Source organism: Pleurodeles waltl, chromosome 3_2 (genome assembly GCF_031143425.1).
Source record: "Pleurodeles waltl isolate 20211129_DDA chromosome 3_2, aPleWal1.hap1.20221129, whole genome shotgun sequence".
Classification (NCBI taxonomy): domain Eukaryota; kingdom Metazoa; phylum Chordata; class Amphibia; order Caudata; family Salamandridae; genus Pleurodeles; species Pleurodeles waltl.
Window position 1 is genome coordinate 214,165,020 of NC_090441.1, and position 17,668 is coordinate 214,182,687.

Below are 17,668 nucleotides of genomic sequence, written 5' to 3' on the forward strand. Positions count from 1 at the left end.
CCAAGGTGCCAAGCCAAACTTTCGGGCCACCTCTAGGAGCTGCCACACGGAGATGAGCGGAGTGTATGGTGGATGGGCCCCTGCGATCTACGTACCGAGATGAGAGGGTGTATGGTAGATGGGGCCCCTGCCATCTACACACCGAGATGAGAGGGTGTATGGTAGGTGGGCCTGTAGGAGGCTGGCCTGGCTTGTAGTGAGTACCAAGGGGTACTTGCACCTTGCACCAGGCCCAGTTATCCCTTATTAGTGTATAGGGTGTATAGCAGCTTAGGCTGATAGATAATGGTAGGTTAGCAGAGCAGCTTAGGCTGAACTAGGAGACGAGTGAAGCTCCTACAGTACCACTTAGTGTCATATTGTGAGAAAGTAGCCTCTTTCTAGCCTTGTTACCCCCACTTTTGGCCTGTTTGTGAGTGTATGTCAGGATGTTTGTCACTGTTTTCACTGTCTCACTGGGATCCTGATGGCTAGGCCCCAGTGCTCATAGTGAAAACACTATGTTTTCAGTATGTTTGTTATGTGTCACTGGGACCCTGCTAGTCAGGGCCCCAGTGCTCATAAGGTTGTGGCCTATATGTATGTGTCACTGGGACCCTGTCACACAGGGCCCCAGTGCTCATAGGTGTGCATGTATATGTTCCCTGTGTGGTGCCTAACTGTCTCACTGAGGCTCTGCTAACCAGAACCTCAGTGGTTATGCTCTCTCATTACTTTCAAATTGTCACTAACAGGCTAGTGACCAATTTTACCAATTTACATTGGCTTACTGGAACACCCTTATAATTCCCTAGTATATGGTACTGAGGTACCCAGGGTATTGGGGTTCCAGGAGATCCCTATGGGCTGCAGCATTTCTTTTGCCACCCATAGGGAGCTCTGACAATTCTTACACAGGCCTGCCACTGCAGCCTGAGTGAAATAACGTCCACGTTATTTCACCGCCATTTTACACTGCACTTAAGTAACTTATAAGTCACCTATATGTCTAACCTTTACCTGGTAAAGGTTAGGTGCAAAGTTACTTAGTGTGTGGGCACCCTGGCACTAGCCAAGGTGCCCCCACATTGTTCAGAGCCAATTCACTGAACTTTGTGAGTGCGGGGACACCATTACACGCGTGCACTACATATAGGTCACTACCTATATGTAGCTTCACCATGGTAACTCCGAATATGGCCATGTAACATGTCTATGATCATGGAATTGCCCCCTCTATGCCATCCTGGCATAGTTGGCACAATCCCATGATCCCAGTGGTCTGTAGCACAGACCCTGGTACTGCCAAACTGCCCTTCCTGGGGTTTCACTGCAGCTGCTGCTGCTGCCAACCCCTCAGACAGGCATCTGCCCTCCTGGGGTCCAGCCAGGCCTGGCCCAGGATGGCAGAACAATGAACTTCCTCTGAGAGAGGGTGTGACACCCTCTCCCTTTGTAAAATGGTGTGAAGGCAGGGGAGGAGTAGCCTCCCCCAGCCTCTGGAAATGCTTTGTTGGGCACAGATGTGCCCAATTCTGCATAAGCCAGTCTACACCGGTTCAGGGACCCCTTAGCCCCTGCTCTGGCGCGAAACTGGACAAAGGAAAGGGGAGTGACCACTCCCCTGACCTGCACCTCCCCTGGGAGGTGTCCAGAGCTCCTCCAGTGTGCTCCAGACCTCTGCCATCTTGGAAACAGAGGTGCTGCTGGCACACTGGACTGCTCTGAGTGGCCAGTGCCACCAGGTGACGTCAGAGACTCCTGCTGATAGGCTCCTTCAGGTGTTAGTAGCCTATCCTCTCTCCTAGGTAGCCAAACCCTCTTTTCTGGCTATTTAGGGTCTCTGTCTCTGGGGAAACTTCAGATAACGAATGCATGAGCTCAGCCGAGTTCCTCTGCATCTCTCTCTTCACCTTCTGATAAGGAATCGACCGCTGACCGCGCTGGAAGCCTGCAAACCTGCAACATGGTAGCAAAGACGACTACTGCAACTCTGTAACGCTGATCCTGCCGCCTTCTCGACTGTTTTCCTGCTTGTGCATGCTGTGGGGGTAGCCTGCCTCCTCTCTGCACCAGAAGCTCCGAAGAAATCTCCCGTGGGTCGACGTAATCTTCCCCCTGCAACCGCAGGCACCAAAAAGCTGCATTACCGGTCCCTTGGGTCTCCTCTCAGCACGACGAGCGAGGTCCCTCGAATCCAGCGACTCTGTCCAAGTGACCCCCACAGTCCAGTGACTCTTCAGCCCAAGTTTGGTGGAGGTAAGTCCTTGCCTCACCTCGCTGTGCTGCATTGCTGGGAACCGCGACTTTGCAGCTACTCCGGCCCCTGTGCACTTCCGGCGGAAATCCTTTGTGCACAGCCAAGCCTGGGTCCACGGCACTCTAACCTGCATTGCACGACTTTCTAAGTTGGTCTCCGGCGACGTGGGACTCCTTTGTGCAACTTCGGCGAGCACCGTTTCACGCATCCTCGTAGTGCCTGTTTCTGGCACTTCTCCGGGTGCTACCTGCTTCAGTGAGGGCTCTTTGTCTTGCTCGACGTCCCTTCTCTCTTCAGGTCCAATTTGCGACCTCCTGGTCCCTCCTGGGCCCCAGCAGCGTCCAAAAACGCCAAACGCACGATTTGCGCCTAGCAAGGCTTGTTGGCGTCCTTTTGGCGGGAAAACACTTCTACACGACTCTCCAAGGCGAGAGGGATCCGTCCACCAAAGGGGAAGTCTCTAGCCCTTTTCGTTCCTGCAGAAACCTCAGCTTCTTCTGTCCAGTCGAAGCTTCTTTGCACCCGCAGCTGGCATTTCCTGGGCATTTGCCCATCTCCGACTTGCTTGTGACTTTTGGACTTGGTCCCCTTGTTCCACAGGTACCCTAGATTGGAAATCCACAGTTGTTGCATTGCTGGTCTGTGTCTTTCCTGCATTATTCCTCTAACACGACTATTTTGTCCTTAGGGGAACTTTAGTGCACTTTGCACTGACTTTTCAGGGTCTTGGGGAGGGTTATTTTTCTAACTCTCACTATTTTCTAATAGTCCCAGCGACCCTCTACAAGGTCACATAGGTTTGGGGTCCATTCGTGGTTCGCATTCCACTTTTGGAGTATATGGTTTGTGTTGCCCCTATCCCTATGTTTCCCCATTGCATCCTATTGTAACTATACATTGTTTGCACTGTTTTCTAAGACTATACTGCATATTTTTGCTATTGTGTATATATATTTTGTGTATATTTCCTATCCTCTCACTGAGGGTACACTCTAAGATACTTTGGCATATTGTCATAAAAATAAAGTACCTTTATTTTTAGTATAACTGTGTATTGTGTTTTCTTATGATATTGTGCATATGACACTAAGTGGTACTGTAGTAGCTTCACATGTCTCCTAGTTCAGCCTAAGCTGCTCTGCTAAGCTACCATTATCTATCAGCCTAAGCTGCTAGACACCCTATACACTAATAAGGGATAACTGGGCCTGGTGCAAGGTGCAAGTACCCCTTGGTACTCACTACAAGCCAGTCCAGCCTCCTACACATATGCACAATATCATAAGAAAACACAATACACAGATATACTAAAAATAAAGGTACTTTATTTTTATGACAATATGCCAAAAGTATCTCAGTGAGTACCCTCAGTATGAGGATAGCAAATATACACAAGATATATGTACACAATACCAAAATATGCAGTAATAGTATTAGAAAACAGTGCAAACAATGTATAGGTACAATAGGATGCAATGGAGACACATAGGGATAGGGGCAACACAAACCATATACTCCAAAAGTGGAATGCGAACCACGAATGGACCCCAAACCTATGTGACCTTGTAGAGGGTCGCTGGGACTATTAGAAAATAGTAAGGGTTAGAAAAATAGCCCACCCCAAGACCCTGAAAAGTGAGTGCAAAGTGCACTAAAGTTCCCCAAAGGACACAGAAGTCGTGATAGGGGAATTCTGCAGGAAAGACACAAACCAACAATGCAACAACAATGGATTTCCAGTCGAGGGTACCTGTGGAACAAGGGGACCAAGTCCAAAAGTCACAAGCAAGTCGGAGATGGGCAAATGCCCAGGAAATGCCAGCTGTGGGTGCAAAGATGCTGCTACTGGACAGTAGAAGCATAGGTTTCTGCAAGAACGACAAGGGCTAGAGACTTCCCCTTTGAAGGACGGATCCCTCACGCCGTGGAGAGTCGCGCAGAAGTGTTTTCCCGCCGAAAGACCGCCAACAAGCCTTGCTAGCTGCAAATCGTGCGGTAATGGTTTTTGGATGCTGCTGTGGCCCAGGAGGGACCAGGATGTCGTAAATTGTGTCAGGAGACAGAGGAGACGTCGAGCAAGACAAGGAGCCCTCTCAGCAGCAGGTAGCACACGGAGAAGTGCCAGAAACAGGAACTACGAGGATGCGTGAAACAGTGCTCACCCGAAGTCGCACAAAGGAGTCCCACGTCGCCGGAGAACAACTTAGGAGGTCGTGCAATGCAGGTTAGAGTGCCATGGACCCAGGCTGGACTGTGCACAAAGGATTTCCGCCGGAAGTGCACGGAGGCCGGAGTAGCTGCAAAAGTCACGGTTTCCAACAATGCAGTCTGGCGTGGGGAGGCAAGGACTTACCTCCACCAAACTTGGACTGAAGAGTCATTGCACTGTGGGAGTCACTTGGACAGAGTTGCTGGATTCAAGGGACCTTGCTCGTCGTGCTGAGAGGAGACCCAAGGTACCAGTGATGCAGTTCTTTGGTGCCTGCGGTTGCAGGGGGACGATTCCGTCGACCCACGGGAGATTTCTTCGGAGCTTCTAGTGCAGAGAGGAGGCAGACTATCCCCACAGCATGCACCACCAGAAAAACAGTCGAGAAGGCGGCAGGATCAGCGTTACAGAGTTGCAGTAGTCGTCTTCGCTACTATGTTGCAGTTTTGCAGGCTTCCAGCGCGGTCAGCAGTCGATTCCTTGGCAGAAGGTGAAGAGAGAGATGCAGAGGAACTCGGATGAGCTCTTGCATTCGTTATCTAAGGAATCCCAAGAGACAGAGACCATAAATAGCCAGAAAAGAGGGTTTGGCTACCTAGGAGAGAGGATAGGCTAGCAACACCTGCAGGAGCCTATCAGAAGGAGTCTCTGACGTCACCTGGTGGCACTGGCCACTCAGAGCAGTCCAGTGTGCCAGCACCACCTCTGTTTCCAAGATGGCAGAGGTCTGGAGCACACTGGAGGAGCTCTGGGCACCTCCCAGGGGAGGTACAGGTCAGGGGAGTGGTCACTCCCCTTTCCTTTGTCCAGTTTCGCGCCAGAGCAGGGCTAAAGGGTCCCTGAACCGGTGTAGACTGGCTTATGCAGAAATGGGCACCAAATGTGCCCATGAAAGCATTTCCAGAGGCTGGGGGAGGCTACTCCTCCCCTGCCTTCACACCATTTTCCAAAGGGAGAGGGTGTAACACCCTCTCTCAGAGGAAGTCCTTTGTTCTGCCATCCTGGGCCAGGCCTGGCTGGACCCCAGGAGGGCAGATGCCTGTCTGAGGGGTTGGCAGCAGCAGCAGCTGCAGTGAAACCCCGGGAAAGGCAGTTTGGCAGTACCAGGGTCTGTGCTACAGACCACTGGGATCATGGGATTGTGCCAACTATGCCAGGATGGCATAGAGGGGGCAATTCCATGATCATAGACATATTACATGGCCATATTCGGAGTTACCATTGTGAAGCTACATATAGGTAGTGACCTATATGTAGTGCACGCGTGTAATGGTGTTCCCGCACTCACAAAGTCCGGGGAATTGGCCCTGAACAATGTGGGGGCACCTTGGCTAGTGCCAGGGTGCCCTCACACTAAGTAACTTAGCACCCAACCTTTACCAGGTAAAGGTTAGACATATAGGTGACTTATAAGTTACTTAAGTGCAGTGTAAAATGGCTGTGAAATAACGTGGACGTTATTTCACTCAGGCTGCAGTGGCAGGCCTGTGTAAGAATTGTCAGAGCTCCCTATGGGTGGCAAAAGAAATGCTGCAGCCCATAGGGATCTCCTGGAACCCCAATACCCTGGGTACCTCAGTACCATATACTAGGGAATTATAAGGGTGTTCCAGTAAGCCAATGTAAATTGGTAAAATTGGTCACTAGCCTGTTAGTGACAATTTGTAAAGAGAGAGCATAACCACTGAGGTTCTGGTTAGGAGAGCCTCAGTGAGACAGTTAGGCACCACACAGGGAACATATACATATAGGCCACAAACTTATGAGCACTGTGGTCCTGACTAGCAGAGTCCCAGTGACACATAACAAACATACTGAAAACATAGGGTTTTCACTATGAGCACTGGGCCCTGGCTAGCAGGATCCCAGTGAGCCAGTGAAAACACCCTGACATACACTCACAAACAGGCCAAAAGTGGGGGTAACAAGGCTAGAAAGAGGCTACTTTCTCACACAACCCCCCCCAAACGAAGGACAATAAGGCTAACCTTGGCCAGTTGAGACTTTATTGTCTAAGTGGTGATAAGTAGAGAGTAGCTCTGCAATAGACTGGTTACTCCCTTTATCATCCACTATATGGTTACTTCCCTGTGGGGATGTGAACCACCCTGTTTGAAGTTTTTTAGCTAAGCAACAATGTGAAGATGTATTTTCAGAGTTTCTATCAGTAAGTTTTAGTTTAGAGCAGTGGGAATTGTCCACTGAACCTATTTGTAGTGATGAAAATGCCAGACAGGGATGCTGTCTCAGTAAAGCCATAGCTGGGCAAAAACTTTGTCCATATGGCTGGAAGAGAGAACAGGGATGCTGTTTCTCTTGAGTTGGAGCAGGGCAGGGATGCTGTCCTATGAGCTCTACACTAGGGCAGGGATGCTGTCCTAAGTGTTGTGAGGCAGTGCAGAGTTTCTGTACTAAAGTTTCTCTGGGAGGGTTGGATGGATTCTCCATGTTAACTAAAATGGTGCTCTTTTTGTCACCAATGTTAGTTATCCCACAGAGAGGTACTTCTACCTCAGGGAGTACAGCTTTGCCAGCTGATGATTCCCTTGGAACAGGTGCCACCCCAGGAGAGGTTTCTCCCACCACAGGAATGATATCCTGATTGGCAGGGTGGTTAGGGGATACTGTGATACCCTTTTTACCTATTTGTTGGAGAGGGATCCTGAGTTTTCAGGCCCTCTCTCCTTTGCTTTTTCATTTCAGTAGAAATGAGAGGGAACAATTCCTCAGGGATGCCCAGCATGGCTGCATGGGCATAAAACTCTACATCAGCCCAACCTGAGGCCTCTAGGTCATTACCTAAGAGACAGTCTACAGGTAAGCTAGGTCATACCACCACCTGCTTAGGGCCAGTAACTCCACCCCAACTAAACTGAATTATAGCTAAGGGAAGAAACTTAGTGGAGTTATGGACATCAATAATCTTATACTGTTGTCCAATGATGTGTTGTTCAGGAGGCACTAGGTTTTCAGTCACCAAAGTGATATTGGCACCTGTGTCCCTGTAGGCTAAGGCCTCAACACCATTTATTGAAACTGTCTGCCTGTACTTATCCATTGTAAGGGGACAAGCAGCCAGTGTGGCAAGGCCAATGCCACTAGGTGTGACAGAAACTGTCTTTGGACTGATTACATCAGTTTCCACTATGGACCCATAAGTGAACCCAACTACACCCTTTGCTTGACTGTTGCCAGCAGTCCCACCACTAGTACCACTACTGCTAGGGGCACTAGAGCTTGATGTATTAGTGGTGGTAGGCTCAGGGGGTTTACCTGGACAGGACTTATCCCCTGGCCTATGGCCTCTGTTTTTACACACAAAGCACCAAGGCTTATTAATGTGTGCAGGTTGAGAAGAAGAGGAAGAATTTGTTTTATCCCCACCCTCTGACGAGTGTTTAAGATTTGAAGTGGGATCTTTGGTTTTACCCTTATCCCCATGCTTATCTTGAGATTTTTCACCATCTTTCTTCTTATTGCCATCTTTGTCACCACCTGTATGAACTTTTCTGTTCACCCTTGTTCTGACCCATTTGTCTGCCTTCTTTCCCAATTCTTGGGGAGAGGTCAGATCAGAGTCCACCAAGTACTGGTGCAACAAATCAGACACACAATTATTAAGAATATGCTCTCTCAGGATCAAGTTATACAGGCTGTCATAATCAGTAACTTTACTGCCATGTAACCACCCCTCCAAGGCCTTCACTGAATGGTCAATGAAATCAACCCAGTCTTGTGAAGACTCCTTTTTGGTCTCTCTGAACTTTATCCTGTATTGTTCAGTGGTTAAGCCATAACCATCCAGGAGTGCATTCTTAAGAACTGTAAAATTATTGGCATCACTTTCTTTCACAGTAAGGAGCCTATCCCTACCCTTTCCACTAAATGATAGCCATAGGATAGCAGCCCACTGCCTTTGAGGGACATCCTGTACAACACAGGCCCTCTCAAGTGCAGCAAACCACTTGTTAATGTCATCCCCCTCCTTATAAGGGGGAACTATCTTGTGCAGATTCCTAGAATCATGCTCTTTTGCAGGATGACTATTGGGAATACTGCTGCTGCCACCATGGGTTTCTAAACCCAGTTTCTGTCTCTCCTTCTCTACTTCTAAGGACTGTCTATCCAAATCCAGCTGTTGCTTCTTGAGCTTCAGTCTGGTTTGTTCCACTCTCAATCTATTGAGCTCCCTTTCTAACAATCTGTCATCAGGGTGGGTGGGAGGGACATTCCTAGACACAGAAGTATGATGAGAATGAACAGAAGGAGACCTGTCCCTTACAGAGGCCACCCTAACAGCTTGGCTGACAGTGTAATGTGAGAGCACACCATCTGTATGATGTGACTCCACCTCAGTACCAACTATGCTAGACTGTCTAGTAATGGGCAGGCTAAGAAGTTTCTTTCCTGAATCTTTTCCTGGGGGAGTCCCTGGATCAGATTGGGAACCATTAGCTACTTTTTCAACAGATGGGGCACTTTTAGCCTTATCTTGTTCTCTAAGCATGTTAAGTAACAATTCCAAGGAAGGATTCTTCCCTACACTCAAACCTCTTTCTACACAGAGACTCCTTGCTCCTTTCCAGCTAAGGTGGTCATATGCAAGTTTGGACAGATCAACATTTTGGCCTGTGCCAGACATTTTAGAAATAGTTTAAGTGACAGAAAAAGTGAGAAAAAGTTTTTAGAGCTTTTTAGAAAGACAGAAAAAAACGTTTTAAACTTTTTAAGAACTTTTTGAAAGTTTAGAAGTACTTTTCAGCACTTAGAAAAAAGTGAAAAGAGGAAATGCAAAACTTTTTGGTTATGTGTATATACACTGAACTTGTTTTGTATATTTTTCTCTTATGAAAAGTACAATGACAAGAGTGGTAAGTAGTCTCAAAGCACTTATCCCACCGCTGCACAACCAACGTAGGAGGCTGGACTGGCTTGTAGTGAGTACCTAGGGGTACTTGCACCTTGCACCAGGCCCAGTTATCCCTTATTAGTGTATAGGGTGTCTAGCAGCATAGGCTGATAGATAATGGTAGCTTAGCAGAGCAGCTTAGGCTGAACTAGGAGACGAGTGAAGCTCCTACAGTACCACTTAGTGTCATATGCACAATATCATAAGAAAACACAATACACAGTTATACTAAAAATAAAGGTACTTTATTTTTATGACAATATACCAAAAGTATCTCAGTGAGTACCCTCAGTATGAGGATAGCAAATATACACAAGATATATGTACACAATACCAAAATATGCAGTAATAGTATTAGAAAACAGTGCAAACAATGTATAGGTACAATAGGATGCAATGGAGACACATAGGGATAGGGGCAACACAAACCATATACTCCAAAAGTGGAATGCGAACCACGAATGGACCCCAAACCTATGTGACCTTGTAGAGGGTCGCTGGGACTATTAGAAAATAGTAAGGGTTAGAAAAATAGCCCACCCCAAGACCCTGAAAAGTGAGTGCAAAGTGCACTAAAGTTCCCCAAAGGACACAGAAGTCGTGATAGGGGAATTCTGCAGGAAAGACACAAACCAACAATGCAACAACAATGGATTTCCAGTCGAGGGTACCTGTGGAACAAGGGGACCAAGTCCAAAAGTCACAAGCAAGTCGGAGATGGGCAAATGCCCAGGAAATGCCAGCTGTGGGTGCAAAGATGCTGCTACTGGACAGTAGAAGCGTAGGTTTCTGCAAGAACGACAAGGGCTAGAGACTTCCCCTTTGGAGGACGGATCCCTCACGCCGTGAAAAGTCGTGCAGAAGTGTTTTCCCGCCGAAAGACCGCCAACAAGCCTTGCTAGCTGCAAATCGTGCGGTAAGGGTTTTTGGACACTGCTGTGGCCCAGGAGGGACCAGGATGTCGCAAATTGCGTCAGGAGACAGAGGGGATGTCGAGCAAGACAAGGAGCCCTCTCAGCAGCAGGTAGCACCCAGAGAAGTACCAGAAACAGGCACTACAAGGATGCGTGAAACGGTGCTCACCCGAAGTCGCACAAAGGAGTCCCACGTCACCGGAGAACAACTTAGGAGGTCGTGCAAAGCAGGTTAGAGTGCCGTGGACCCAGGCTGGACTGTGCACAAAGGATTTCCGCCGGAAGTGCACGGAGGCCGGAGTAGCTGCAAAAGTCGCGGTTTCCAACAATGCAGTCTGGCGTGGGGAGGCAAGGACTTACCTCCACCAAACTTGGACTGAAGAGTCACTGGACTGGGGGAGTCACTTGGACAGAGTTGCTGGATTCAAGGGACCTCGCTCGTCGTGCTGAGAGGAGACCCAAGGTACCGGTGATGCAGTTCTTTGGTGCCTGCGGTTGCAGGGGGATGATTCCGTCGACCCACGGGAGATTTCTTCGGAGCTTCTAGTGCAGAGAGGAGGCAGACTACCCCCACAGCATGCACCACCAGGAAAACAGTCGAGAAGGCGGCAGGATCAGCGTTACAGAGTTGCAGTAGTCGTCTTCGCTACTATGTTGCAGTTTTGCAGGCTTCCAGCGCGGTCAGCAGTCGATTCCTTGGCAGAAGGTGAAGAGAGAGATGCAGAGGAACTCGGATGAGCTCTTGCATTCGTTATCTAAGGAATCCCAAGAGACAGAGACCCTAAATAGCCAGAAAAGAGGGTTTGGCTACCTAGGAGAGAGGATAGGCTAGCAACACCTGAAGGAGCCTATCAGAAGGAGTCTCTGACGTCACCTGGTGGCACTGGCCACTCAGAGCAGTCCAGTGTGCCAGCACCACCTCTGTTTCCAAGATGGCAGAGGTCTGGAGCACACTGGAGGAGCTCTGGGCACCTCCCAGGGGAGGTACAGGTCAGGGGAGTGGTCACTCCCCTTTCCTTTTTCCAGTTTCGCGTCAGAGCAGGGCTAAGGGGTCCCTGAACCGGTGTAGACTGGCTTATGCAGAAATGGGCACCAAATGTGCCCATGAAAGCATTTCCAGAGGCTGGGGGAGGCTACTCCTCCCCTGCCTTCACACCATTTTCCAAAGGGAGAAGGTGTAACACCCTCTCTCAGAGGAAGTCCTTTGTTCTGCCATCCTGGGCCAGGCCTGGCTGGACCCCAGGAGGGCAGATGCCTGTCTGAGGGGTTGGCAGCAGCAGCAGCTGCAGTGAAACCCCGGGAAAGGCAGTTTGGCAGTACCAGGGTTTGTGCTACAGACCACTGGGATCATGGGATTGTGCCAACTATGCCAGGATGGCATAGAGGGGGCAATTCCATGATCATAGACATATTACATGGCCATATTCGGAGTTACCATTGTGAAGCTACATATAGGTAGTTACCTATATGTAGTGCACGCGTGTAATGGTGTCCCCGCACTCACAAAGTCTGGGGAATTGGCCCTGAACAATGTGGGGGCACTTTGGCTAGTGCCAGGGTGCCCTCACACTAAGTAACTTAGCACCCAATCTTTACCAGGTAAAGGTTAGACATATAGGTGACTTATAAGTTACTTAAGTGCAGTGTAAAATGGCTGTGAAATAACGTGGACGTTATTTCACTCAGGCTGCAGTGGCAGGCCTGTGTAAGAATTGTCAGAGCTCCCTATGGGTGGCAAAAGAAATGCTGCAGCCCATAGGGATCTCCTGGAACCCCAATACCCTGGGTACCTCAGTACCATATACTAGGGAATTATAAGGGTGTTCCAGTAAGCCAATGTAAATTGGTAAAATTGGTCACTAGCTTATTAGTGACAATTTGTAAAGAGAGAGCATAACCACTGAGGTTCTGGTTAGCAGAGCCTCAGTGAGACAGTTAGGCATCACACAGGGAACACATACCTATAGGTCACAAACTTATGAGCACTGGGGTCCTGACTAGCAGGTTCCCAGTGACACATAACAAACATACTGAAAACATAGGGTTTTCACTATGAGCACTGGGCCCTGGCAAGCAGGATACCAGTGATACAGTGAAAACACCCTGACATACACTCACAAACAGGCCCAAAGTGGGGGTAACAAGGCTAGAAAGAGGCTACTTTCTCACAGGGCCCCTGCCATCTACACACTGAGATGAGAGGGTGTATGGTAAATGGGCCCCTGCCATCTACGTACCGAGATGAGAGGGTGTATGGTAGATGGGCCCCTGCCATCTACACACCGGGGTGAGAGGGTGTATGGTAGATGGGGCCCCTCCCAACTACGTACCGAGATGAGAGGGTGTATGGTAGGTGGGCCCCTGCCATCTACATACCGAGATGAGAGGGTGTATGGTAGATGGGCCCCTGCCATCTACACACCGGGGTGAGAGGGTGTATGGTAGATGGGGCCCCTCCCAACTACGTACCGAGATGAGAGGGTGTATGGTAGGTGGGCCCATGCCATCTACGTCCCGAGATGAGAGGGTGTATGGTAGATGGGCCCCTGCCATCTACACACCGAGATGAGAGGGTGTATGGTAGATGGGGCCCCTGCCATCTACACACCGAGATGAGAGGGTGTATGGTAGAAGGGCCCCTGCTATCTACACACAAAGAGGGGTGTATGTAGGTGGGCCCCCTGCTTTCTCCATATCCACAGAGGAGCCCCTTCGTCGGATGTGTCTCCTGTTGTGGGAGGCTCTGGGGTCCCACAGTGGGGGCGCCACTGGAGTATGGAGAGCGCCACACGTCGCCTCCCCGAGTCCGATATCAGCTCCAGCAAAATGCTGTGTAACTCCCAGAAGAATCGCCTGGGGAGAGAGAGTGAGCGCAGCACAGAAGTGCAGGGGATGAGGGAATATGAGCATCTCAGCTAGACGTCGCAGGGGGGACAGCGCCACAGACAGCTTGTATATTTTAACAACCTTTAGGCGCTACACGTAGCTCCCAAGTTTCCCAGGTCCATGCGTGATGTGCTGCTCAACTCCAGATTTCTTCCTTTGAATTCTGGGACTTGTAGTCCTGTCTTGGAATGGAATAACTACAACTATAAGTCCCAGAACTGAAAGAGAAACCCTGGACTGGGGCAGCCCATCACACATGGACCTGGAAGGTGGCCGGGCCGGCTCCAGGACTGCCGGGGGTCTCACGCAGGCAGAGGCGGGGTCTCACGCAGAGCTGGCGGCTGACCAGAGAGCTCTGCATGTTTCTAGTCCCGGCTTCTGCTCTCAACTACACTGTGTGATCCTGGGAACGTCACTGTAACCCCCGGGCCTGAGCTCACTCACTTCTGTGCCAGCGTAGGGATGTTAGAAACTGCTGAGCGCTAAATGAAAAATGACCATTTTTGAGTTTCAGAAAGATTTTCTTCCACGTCAGGCCTGAGACACTTTACTGCTTAATAAATGCCAGAGAGGCTGCTTTATGTAAAGTGGCGTTTACATGTTTGCTGCAGGGGAGCTCTATCCAGGCAAGCCCTCTGTGTCACTCACCAGCTCACCTCAGTCACCTGCAGCCCATCACTCATCAATCGCCTGAAGTCGTGAGCGCTACTCGCTCACCTGCAGCCTGTCACTCAAGACCTCGACTCACTCACCTGCAGTCTACCACTCACAGCCTCTCAGTCACCTGTACGTGAGTGTCACTCAGAGCCTCTCAGTCACCTGTACGTGAGTGTCACTCGCGGCCCCCCAGCCTCATTCACCTTCACTCTGTCACTCACGGTCTCCCAGCATCACTCACCTTCAGTCTGTCACCCCCAGCCTCTCAGCAACCAGTAGTCTGTCACTCACAGCCTCTCAGTCACCTGTACGTGAGTGTCACGGCCTCTCAGTCACCTGTACGTGAGTGTCACTCACGGCCCCCCAGCCTCTCACCTGCAGTCACCCTCGCCTCTCGCTCCTGGTGTCTGGCTGTCTCTGCAGACTTCCCTCCGGCCGCCGATCCCTCACCTGTGTGTGTGTGAGTGAGTTACACACGCCCCTCTCCACAGCAACTGTTGCTAACAGATTGTCGGCAGCGTCTCTGCAGAGCACAGACACAAACCGACTGCAGACAGACAGACAGACACACTGCCTCTGCGCGGCCCCCTCTGTCCAGACACACACCACAGAAACCAACCACAGCCACCTGTGTACCACACCCAACACACAAACACACACACAAAAACCAACCACACCGCCTGAACACTACACACTGTAGACACACACACCCCGTCCCCAGCTACCTGCGAACTATACACAGAAACCAACCACAGACGCCTGTGTGCCTGTGTACCACACTCAACAGCAACACACACAGAAACCAACCACAGCCACCTATGTACAACACACACACATAGAAACCAACCACAGCCACCTGTACACTACACACTGTAGACACACACACCCCGTCCCCAGCCCCCTGCAAACTATACACAGAAACTAACCACAGACACTTGTGTACCACACCCAACACACACACACAGAAACCAACCCGAGGCACCTGTACACTACACACTGTAGACACACACACCCCTTCCCCAGCCATCTGCAAACTATACAGAGACCAACCACAGGCACTTGTGTACCACACCCAACACACAAACACACACACAAAAACCAACCACACCGCCTGAACACTACACACTGTAGACACACACACCCCGTCCCCAGCTACCTGCGAACTATACACAGAAACCAACCACAGACGCCTGTGTGCCTGTGTACCACACTCAACAGCAACACACACAGAAACCAACCACAGCCACCTATGTACAACACACACACATAGAAACCAACCACAGCCACCTGTACACTACACACTGTAGACACACACACCCCGTCCCCAGCCCCCTGCAAACTATACACAGAAACTAACCACAGACACTTGTGTACCACACCCAACACACACACACAGAAACCAACCCGAGGCACCTGTACACTACACACTGTAGACACACACACCCCTTCCCCAGCCATCTGCAAACTATACAGAGACCAACCACAGGCACTTGTGTACCACACCCAACACACACCGCCTTTTCACTACACCCTACGCATACATATACACACACATATAGAAACCAACCACAGCCGACCGTATACCACACATATAGAAACCAACCACAGCCGACTGTGTACCACACACATAGAAACCAGCCACAGCCGCCTGTGTACCACACCCAACACACAAACACACACCCAGAAACCAACCACAGCCGCCTGTGTGCCTGTGTACCACACCCAACACACACACACACACAGAAACCAGCCACAGCTGCCTGTGTACCACACCCAGCACACACACACACAAACAGAAACCAATCACAGCTGGGTGTGCACAACACACACACAGAAACCAGCCACAGCCGCCTGTTCACCACACCCTACACATACATACACACACACACACACAGAAATCAGCCACAGCTGCATGTGCACTACACCCTCCACACACAGAGAAACTAGACATAGCCGCCTGCCTACTACACCCAACAAACACACATACATACACACAAACAGAAACCAGCCACAGACATCTGTTCCCTACACCCTACACATGCATACACAGACAGAAACCAGCCACAGCTACCTGTGCACTACACCCTCCACACACACAGAAACCAGACACAGCTGCCTGTCCACTACACCCTACACACCTACCAACCTTGAGTCCACCCTGGGTTGACCCCTCCTGACAAACATGATGACGCCTGCAACCTAAATCCAGAGGACCCCTCTGACTGCAAATGGGCTCCGGTGAAGATTTCCTGATGCCTAAATTTATCCCAGCATCCGCAGCCCCCTGGCCTTGGGGAACCCAACCCACAGTCCAGCAACATCCAGTGGGCTCTCTGCTTACCTGCTTACCTGTCCAGCAGTTGCTTTTCTTCAGTGACTCCCCGAACAACGCCTGCAGCATCTTTGTGACCCCAGGGGTTCCCTTATTGAAGAGCATTGGGTGCCTGATGCTGTGTTTGCACACATCTCTCCACAGACACAGAAACCAGCCACAGCTGCCTGTGCACAATGCGTCTCTTCTCTAACACAGAAACCAGCCACAGCTGCCTGTGCACAATGCGTCCCTCCACACACACTGAAACCAGCCACTGCCTCCTGTGCACTACACCATCTACACGAACACACATAAACCAGCCATGGCCGCCTGTGCACTACAACCCCTACACACACACACACACACTCACTCAAACCAGCGACAGCCATCTGTGCACTACACATCTCTCTGCACACACTGAAACCAGCCACAGCCTCCTGTGCACTACACCATCTACACGAACACACATAAACCAGCCATGGCCGCCTGTGCACTACACCGTCTACACAAACACACACAAACCGGCCAGGGCCGCCAGGGCACTACACCATCTACACACACACACACACACACACACACACACAAACCAACCAGGGCCGCCTGTGCACTACACCCTCTACACACACACAGAAACCAGCCATGGCTGCCTGTGCACTACACCCCCCCCCCCACACACACACAGAAACCAGCAACAGCCATCTGTGCACTACACATCTCTCCACACATGCAGAAACCAGCCACAGCCATCTGTGCACTACACCCCCTACACACACACACACACACACTCACTCAAACCAGCGACAGCCATCTGTGCACTACACATCTCTCTACACACACAGACACCAGCCACAGTCCCCTGTGCACTACACTCTCCAAACAAACATAGAAACCAGCCACAGCGGCCTGTGCGTGTACAACACATCGCTCCACACACAGAGAAAAAAGCCACAGCCACCTGTGCACTACACAAGCCTCCACACACACACACACAGAAAGCAGCTACAGCCTCTGTGCAAGCATGACACATCTGTACACACACGCAAACACACAAAGCAGCCACAGCTGCCAGCACATGCATGACACCTCTGTATGCACACACACACTCACTCACACTCACACACACACACAAACAGCCGCAACCGCTTGATCTATGTACAACGTCCTTTTCTACACTATCAACCTGACCCCCACCTCGTGTGCTCTGCCCACCCACACTGAAACAACCTGACCCAAGCGTCGTGGGCACTGCCTCCTCTCTTCACACTGAAACAACCTGCCCCAGCCTCGTGGGCACAGCCCCCCACACTAAAACAACCTGCTCCAGCCTCGTGGGCACCGCCCACACATTAAAACCGCCTGACCCCAGCCTTGTGTGACTGCCCCCCAACACTGGAACAACCTCACCCAAGCATCGTGGGCACTGCCTCCACTCTTCACACTGAAACAACCTGACCCCCACCTCGTGTGCACTGCCCGCCCACACTGAAACAACCTGACCCAAGCGTCGTGGGCACTGCCCCCCCACACTAAAACAACCTGA

At 50.5% G+C, this 17,668-nt stretch overlaps 1 protein-coding gene across 1 annotated transcript in view; it reads right to left on the reverse strand.

The window, feature by feature from the left end:
- LOC138286708 (uncharacterized) overlaps positions 1-14,277 on the reverse strand; it is a 142,778-nt gene extending 128,501 nt beyond the window's left edge. Inside the window, exon 1 of the mRNA XM_069227212.1 lies at positions 14,190-14,277. The gene's annotated coding sequence lies outside the window, so the exon portion shown is untranslated. The remainder of the gene's footprint in view (positions 1-14,189) is intronic.
- Between the last annotated feature and the right edge of the window lie 3,391 nt (positions 14,278-17,668).